Below are 9,196 nucleotides of genomic sequence, written 5' to 3' on the forward strand. Positions count from 1 at the left end.
TGCGCCGGTCACAGTGTGCTGGCCTCGGCGGCCATTGGAGGGTGAACCAACGGCAAAAGGAAGACCTTTCTCTCTGTCCCTCTCTCTCTCACTGTCCACTCTGCCTGTCAAAAATAAAAATAAAAAAAAAAAGCTTTGCTTTAATAAAGTCATACTGGGCCTTTTATTTTTTAAATCAACTTTCTTTTTCACAATATTGTGTTTCTTAAGCTCCACCTGTGTTGTTCCCTGTAGCTCTAGTTGATTCATTTTTGTCGTCATATATTATGTATTGATTCTACTGTGATGGATGTCTGGTTGTTTCTTATTTTTTATTATAAAGAATAATGCTGCTGCTCTGAATACTTTTCTGTGGACAACCCAGTGCCTACATGTGTAAGTCTTCCTAAATAAACAAAATTAGCGTACTAATTTTTTTATTTGATGTCATATATAGAGTCTTATCTCCTGCAACATCCTTACTGACGTGTACTGCTGGAGTTTTTAGTTTTTGCCAGTTTTGTGAGCTTGTACTATATCTCATTGTCTTTTTAATTTTACTCCTTTGATTATTAATGAGGTGACCATTTCTATTATTTGAAAGGCAGAGTTACAGAGGGAGAAAGAGAGAAAGAGAGAAAGAGAGAGAGAGAAAGAGAGAAAGAGAGAGATCTTCCATCTGCTGGTTCACTCCCCAAATGGCTACAACCAGGAGCCAGGGTGGCAGGGGCCAAAGGACTTGACTCAGCCCCTGCTGCTTTCCCACGTTAGCACATTAGCAGGGAGCTGGATCAGAAGAGGAGCAGCTGGGATTCAAATTGGTGCCAGTATGGGATGCTGGTGTGGCAGGCAGCAGCTTAACCTGCTGTGCCAGCTCCTGAAGTGAACTTTTAACTTATCTATTCAAAATTTACTTTTCTTTTTTGTAAATCGTGTCCTTGTTTTAGGGGAAAAAGTTAGTTTTGCCTTTATTTCACTCTCATCTGATATGAGGTTTATTATTTACATATGCTGCAAATAACTTCCTCTGTTGCTTCAGTTTTTGCTTTCTCAATGAAATCTTTTGATGAGCAGATATTCCTCATTTTAGCATAGTTAAATTTGTCAATATTTTCCTTTGTGTTTAGAGTTTTTCATGTCCTATTTGTTTCATAATCCTAAGGTCATGAAGATATTCTTCCATATTTTCTCCTGAAATAGTTATATTTGTTTTCCATTTTTACATTTATAATCAATATGAAGTTAGTTTTCATGTGTGCTGTGTTACAGAAACCGAAATTCAATTTTCTTCCCCAAGCAAACACCCAATATTTCCTGTATTACAAAATGAAAACAGCCTTTGTAGAATGGCCAGTGCACAGATGTATGTGGGTCTGATTTTGTTTCTATGCTGTTTTATTCCATCTAGTCTAAATTTGTTTCTGTAAATGCCAATTCTATAGCCAAATAGGATAGCTTGAAAATAATCCTTGATATCTCAATCAGCTTGTTGCCTTGTCTTCAATAATTTCTTAACTATTCTTGGTGCTTTGCCTTTCTATCTAAATTTTGGAATCAGCTTGTTCATTCCATGAAAAAAAAACCTACAAACAAAAACACTGTTGGGGTTTTTGTCTAAGGTTCATTTGAAGTTACAGATCTATCTGAAGAGAATAATGTGTTCACACTATTGAGTTTTTCAATTTAGAAACTTAGTCATCGCTCAGGTCTCATAGAGTTTTATTCTTTCTGCTCCCTTTTGTTAGATTCATTCCTAGATAATTTATATTTTCCTTTTATTATAAACTATATTTTTGATTTTCTGCAATTGATGATGTGTAAAAACACTTTTCTCCCCATGTTTTTATCCAGATCTAGACAGAATGACACAGTTGATGATTTTTAGAAATTGAAGGATAGCATGAGGACCCCAGATAACTGATAAGAGAAAAGGTAGCAAAAAATTGAACAAAGTTTAATAACTGGGGCCAGTGCTGTGGCATGGTAGGTTAAGCCTCAACCTGTGGTGCTGGCATCCCTTATGGGTGCTGGTTCGTGTTCCAGCTGCTCTGCTTCTGATCCAGCTCCCTGCTAAGGACTTGGGGGAGCAGCAGAAGATGGCCCAAGTTCTTGGGCCCCTGCACCCACTTGGGAGACCTGGAAGAAGCTCCTGGCTCCTGGCTTTGGATCGGCTCAGCTCTGGCCTTGTGGCCATTTGGGGAGTGTACCATCGGGTAGACGACTTCTCTGTCTCTCCCTCTCTGTCTGTAACTCTGCCTCTCAAAAAAAAAAGTTTAATAATTATAAAGTTACAATTTTGATCATTGCTATGTATCCCTCTATTCTTTCTAAAAGTCAGGTAGGAATCATTGCCTTTGAGGAGCTTCAGGAAGATGCAAGATCTGCATCTTCTTTTTCTGGAGGACTTCTTTGAAGGAAGAACCAATAGAAGGGTTTCTCCCACCCTCTGAGCCTAAAGAAGTACAACAAGTTAGGGATTTACAGGGCAACTTGTGTCAACAGCAACAAGCAACCATCCTCATTGGGATTCGGTAAGTAATCTTTTTTTTTTTTTTTTTAGATTTATTTATTTATTTGAAAGGCAGAGTTAGAGAGAGAGAGAGAGAGAAAGTGAGCGAAGCTTTCCACCTGCTTGTTCACTGCCAAGATGGTCACAATGGCTGGAACTGCTCCACCCGGAAGCCAGGAGCTTCTTCTGTCTTTGATGTGGGTGCAGGGGCCCAAAGACTTGGGCCATCTTCCACTGCTTTCCAGGCCATAGCAGGAAGCTGGATCAGGAGTGGAGCAGCCGGGACCCAAACTGGCACCCACAAGGATGCCAGCAGTGCAGGCGGGAGCTTTACTCGCTAAAGCCCCAGTGCCGGACCCTCATTTCATCTTTAAAATGAGTGCTTTTACAACAGAATGACTCAACAGAAGGGCATATCTCACAACAGAAGGTGGATATTTTCACTTTTTGCTGCACACATTTCACAAATCAGCATTATTGGAATCAAAAGGAACTCATGAAAAGAAATTGAAAATTATAAGATGATTAATTAATACAATATTTACTCTTCACTTTTTGTCATCCTTGTACTGCTGAAGTTGACAGAATGTTGTTTGATGAACTTAGCTTGCTCAATAATTGTTTACTCAGTTAACCTGGCCCTTTGTACTTGTAGTTCTCTGCTAGGAATGCTCTTCTCCCTTTGCCTGGCTGATTCTCATTGTTTAGATCTCAGCTCGAATATCCTTACCTTGATCTCCTATTCCAAAAGAAATGTCCTCTCTATCATTCTGTAAAGACCTTCCTATTGTGTGTTTATTAGTATGTGAAATTATTTGGTTTATTTCTTTACTTAATTATTTAACAAATAGATACCAGTATGTGGGAAAACTCACAGGAGTCCCAAAAGGGTTACGGAGCACCACTAACCCAAAAAGAAAGAGAAGAAGCAAAACCAAAATGGAGTTACTTAAGCTAAGCAAAACCAAAATGGAGTTACTTAAGCTAAGGCCACTAAGCACCAAGAACTGCCTAGACCATCTGTCAGAACAGACATGGGTGGTGAGGCCTGAGAAGGACTGGGGGACATTACATCATAAGAAGAAGCCAACTAGCTGGCTACTGCATTACTTCACCCATACTACTGCACCACGATTGGCCACACCCAGAAGATCCCTAAAACACCATTGTTCACACTCAGACACCAACATCTGGTTGGTGACACCCAAAAAGATGAGCTTGTGATTGGTGACACACCAGGGTACATTCACGCCCAACTACCCCAGAGCAGGGATTAAAAGGCAAGCCTCACAACTGCTTTTCATCCCTTCGGGGCTGCTGGAGTCTTAACTGAAGCTCTGCTTGCCACCCTGCTGGAGCCAACCTCCCCTGGACATCCCAGCTGCTGCCAGACCTGATATCTCATCAGGTGACCTCTCCGACCCTTCACCTTGCCGTCGTCTTGGAACTTCAAGCCTACTGTCCACAGTGCCAGTCATCCCATGACTCCTGCCTGTAGCTAACTGTTCTGAAATCTGTCTCTCTGAGTGGTAACGGAGACCTTAGACTCTGGACTTTGGACTTTGACTTTTTCGTGACCGTGATACAAATCTTGAGAACGCAGCATTCATATTATATCCTTAGCCATGAGTGTTTGGACTGGTTATGCTTTTATACTTTGTATGTGTTATACCTATTACTATTGCTGGATATTTCTGGAAGTTGCCTTACTCCTAGATGCATGTTATGACCTGTGGACTAATGACATATTGAGTGGTATTGAATATTGAATAATAAATTATATTGAAAAGACTTATCGAGATTCTGTGTGATTCTTCCCCGTGCTCCAGCACGTTGCATTAGCTTTGTTGAGCTGCGTGACAAGTGGTGCTAGCGACAGTGTAGAAGTGAAGAGAGAGGAAACTGGAAGGACTATAAGGACTCAAGATACTATTTTAAAGAAGAACAGTCAGGATTTGTTGATAGATATGCATGCATTTGAGGAACAAGAAAAAGTTTAGGGACCAAGAAGGATGCAAAGGCTAGCCACTACAGAGAACTGCACAGAGGTTCCCCAGACAAAAATAAATCTACCAGGGGTCGGCTCTGTGACTTAGTAGATTAATCCTCTGCTTGTGGCACCAGCATCCCCTATGGACCCGATTCTAGTCCCGGCTGCTCCTCTGCCCATCCAGCTCTCTGCTATGACCTGGGAAAGCAGTAGAAGATGGCCCAAGTGCTTGGGCCCCCACACCCGTGTGGGAGACCCAGAGGAAGCTCCTGGCTCCTGGCTTCGGAAAGGCGCAGTTCCAGCCCTTGCAGCCATGGGGATTGAACCAGTGGGTAAAAGACCTTTCTCTCTGTCTCTCCCTCTCATTGTCTGTAACTCTATCTCTCAAGTAAGTAAATAAAAAATCTTTAAAAATAAGTAAGTAAGGGTGCCGGCGCTGTGGCACAGCAGGTTAACACCCTGGCCTGAAGCGCTGGCATCCCATATGGGCACCAGTTCTGGTCCCGACTGCTCCACTTCCGACCCAGCTCTCTGCAATGGCCTGGAAAAGCAGTAGATGGCCCAAGTCCTTGGGCCCCTGCACCCATGTGGGAGACCTGGAGGAAGTTCCTGGCTCCTGGCTTCGGATCAGCACAGCTCCGGCCATTGTAGCCAATTGGGGAGTGAACCATTGAATGGAAGACCTTTCTCTCTCTCTCTCTCTCTCTCTCTCTGTGTAACTCTGACTTTAAATAAATAAATAAATCTTAAAAATAAATAAGTAAGTAAGTATATAAATCTACCATATGACCCAGCTATTCCACTTCTGGATCTATATTTGAAGGAAATGAAATCAGTATATTAAAGAGATACCTGCAGTATTCACAATGGCCAAGATATGAAATCATCTAAATATCCATCAATGGATGAATGAAAATAGAAAATGTGGTATATACACCAAGTGGAATATCATTCAGCCATTAAAAAAAAAAGAATGAAATCCTGACATTTGCAGCAAAAGGGATGGAACTGGAGATCTTTATGTTAAACAAGCCAGACATAGAAAGACAAACACCATGTGTTCTCTCTCTTTGGAAGTTTAAAGACTCAATCAGATTTTAATAGTGATTTTATAGTTATTTCTAGAGGATGGGAAGCATGAAGGTGGAAGGTACAAAGGGAGGTTGAAAAACAGGTACCAAAACATAGAAGTACAAGTTCTTATGCTCCATAACACAGTGAGATGACCACAGTTCACAATAATGCATTGAACACTTCATAAAGAACCAGAAGAGAGGAGCTGGTAGGGTCCAAACAGAAAGAAAAGATAAGGAAATGGAAATGCTAGTCACTCGCTTTGAGTAGTTTATGCTCTGTCTATATTTTGAAATATTACCCTGTGACCCATCAAAATGTACAAGTATTACATGTTAATCAAAAAAATTTAAAAACTAAAACAAAAAAGAAGTTTTTGTACCTGGAGGTAGTCTTAGGAATCAACAAGTGCTATAAGACTTTCATCACCGGCGGTAATCACCCTCTCTCCCTCTCTGCCATTTATCCTTACACAGAGCCATCACTACCAGCTCCCAGGTACTAAATACTACTTCTTGCTCATTGCTTTGTGTCTTTTGAGTTTGTGATTTCAGGTTTTAGATCATGACTTCTCACTATTAAACTAAGGATTACTTTTTTTTTCTCTTTTTAAGATTTATTCATTTATTTGAAAGTCAGAGTTACACAGAGAGAGGAGAGGCAGAGAGACAGAGAGAGGTCTTCCATCTGCTGGTTCACTCCCCAATTGGCCGCAATGGCCAGAGCTGCGCTGATTGGAAGCCAGGAGCCAGGAGCCTCCTCCAGGTCTCCCACGTGGGTGCAGGGGCCCAAAGACTTGGGCCATCCTCCATTGCCTTCCCAGGCCATAGCAGAGTGCTGGATAGGAAGTGGAGCAGCCAGGACTAGAACCGGCACCTATATGGGATGCCAGTACTTCAGGCCAGGGCATTAACCTACTGTGCCACAGTGCCGGCCCCTGTTTTTTTTTGTTTTTTTGTTTTTGTTTTTTTTTCTTTCTTTTCTATCTAATAATCTCTTCAAAATCCCATATTCCATCTATCAAAATAGTTAAGCAATAATTTTGGTTAGGTCAGTAATGAGACATTGGATTTATTATAACTATGTTCACTCAAATTCAATAATGATTATTTTTTCCTTTTGTACATAATACAACTTTTTATTTCTCAAATTAATAAATGTTATGTTGCCCTCTTTGGTTACTTGTCTAAGATTCATTTTGAATTCTATATCCAAACTCCCATTTAAATCTTTTCTCAGGCCAGCGCTGTGGCTTAACAGGCTAATCCTCCGCCTTGCGGCACCAGCACACGGGGTTCTAGTCCCGGTTGGGGCGCCGGATTCTATTCCGGTTGCCCCTCTTCCAGGCCAGCTCTCTGCTGTGGCCCCGGAAGGCAGTGGAGGATAGCCCAAGTCCTTGGGCCCTGCACCTGCATGGGAGATCAGGAGAAGCACCTGGCTCCTGGCTTCGGATCGGCGCAATCCGTGAGCCACAGCAGCCATTAGAGGGTGAACCAACGGCAAAAAAGAAAACCTTTCTCTCTGTCTCTCTCTCTCACTATCCACTCTGCCTATCAAAAAAAAAAAAAATATTTTCTCAATACATACAAGGTATTAGATATTTTATCTTGAAGAAATTGCTTCTGGAGGCAGTAACCTATTTCTATCTCAGACAGGTGCTCTGTACACTAAGTGTATACCTGTCATATCCTCATCCAGGGATCTTCTATGTCTATTTTTGAAGTTTTCCTAGTTTCAGAAGCCTAGGCCTTCCTCTTTTTTGGTTTACTCCCTTTTTACTAGGTAGAGTACTTTCTTGAACTTTCAAAAAAGGGGTAGATCAAAAGCAAATTTTTTGAGATATTGCCCAAATGTAAATTTTTCTATTCTATACAGATTTGACTTTGTTGATATTTAACACAAAGTTATAACAATTTTCATTTCAGCAATTTGAAGATATCAATCAGCTGTTTTTTGACTTCTAAATTGCTGTTGTAAAGTATTAAATCCTAATCCTTTGAGATTTATTTACGTTTTGTTCTGGATAATTCTAGGCTCTTCTGCCTGCCTTCAGTGTTCTAATATTTCTTGTTGCCATAACTTGCTCTGGCCAGTTCATATCTACTTGTTTTACAATGTTTTCTTGAATTTATATGCTTAAAGGTCCCTTTCTCTTTGTTCTACATTATTGAACATAGGACATACTGCATTATTTCTCTAATTTTAATAACTTTTCTCTCCTCTTTTCCTATTTTGGGATATTTACTTTGTTTCCTAGGTGACTTTTACCACTGCCACTGTATCTTCCACACTTTCTACTAAACTTCCTCTACGAACTTCATACTAATTCCCAGGCTGGAAGACATCCTAAATTAGAATTTTTATTTCGAATGATGAGGACATTTCGATTGACTAGATTTGAACTCAGTTAACAATTTTGGCAATAAGGTAATGAGAGAGTTAGCACAGTTGGAAGAGAAAACCATTCAATCATTCACTTGTACTTATAGCACCACACGGATCCCATGACAAAATGAAACACCAACACCAAAACCAGGCAAGCATCAACAAGAAAGCATGTTAATATTACTATAGAAAAGTCAAAGGTTAAAAAAAAAAACTCTAAGTAAAACCTTATTTTACATAAAGGTTTCATCTTAAAATGAAGATGTATAATGTCAACAATTAAAAGTTTTACATGTATTTTCATTATTAAGTAACAAAAGCACATCGGCCAAGCCTATTTTCTCAAATTATAGTCATTCATATAGCACCTTCAGAAATATACTTAGTATTTTGTTTCAAATTGATATGCATTTTATTTAAATAAAAGCAGAATTTCATGTTGCTGCTGCAGACAGGAAATCAGTTTCACTGATAAATAAATGGGAATCACACAACTAAATAGTTAGATGCTCCTGGGCATCAATTTTCTTTTGTACAAACAGAAATGATCATAGAACCCAACTCACAGAGTTGTTTTAAGTGTTAAAGAGTTAATAAATGTAAAGCACTTAGAAAAATTTCTGGGATATAAATAGGTGTTCATAGGTGATTATTAAAAGGGATTGAAATATCCCATTTATTAAAAAACTGTCAATTCAGATTTTAAAACTTTAAGCTCTATGGTAGAAACTAGATACACTCAAGACAAAAATGAAGCAAAAATAAAATGAGAAATAGAAAACAAAAGGCAGATAATAACCAATAAAAACTGGAATGAAAACATGAATATTTGGAAAATAATTTATAATGACAATCAACAGGCATAAAGGAGTCAGAATAAAGAAGGATGCTACTCAGTGAAGAGAATGATGATCTATGAAAAGAATCTTAAACTTATGTTCATTAAATCATCCTGTGTAACAGCAAAAAAACTTCTAGTCCTTTCTTAAGAAACTGGATACATAAAATGTTTTATATTTGTACAATAGAATATGAATAAGTTAGGGAATGAACCAGTAGATAGGATCTCTTCCTCTCAAGTTAAAAACCAAAAATTTAAAAATATCATGGCCATATTCCAAAAATATATAGTTTATTTATAGAACAGTAAAACTTTAAAGCAAATTTAAAAACCATTTTTTGCTTATCAGTGGGTGAAGCAAAAAAAAATGCATTAATGAACTAAAAGAATACATAATAAAAAAATGATACTGCTTGGA

The sequence above is a fragment of the Lepus europaeus genome, chromosome 14 (assembly GCF_033115175.1).
Source record: "Lepus europaeus isolate LE1 chromosome 14, mLepTim1.pri, whole genome shotgun sequence".
Taxonomy (NCBI): Eukaryota; Metazoa; Chordata; class Mammalia; order Lagomorpha; family Leporidae; genus Lepus; species Lepus europaeus.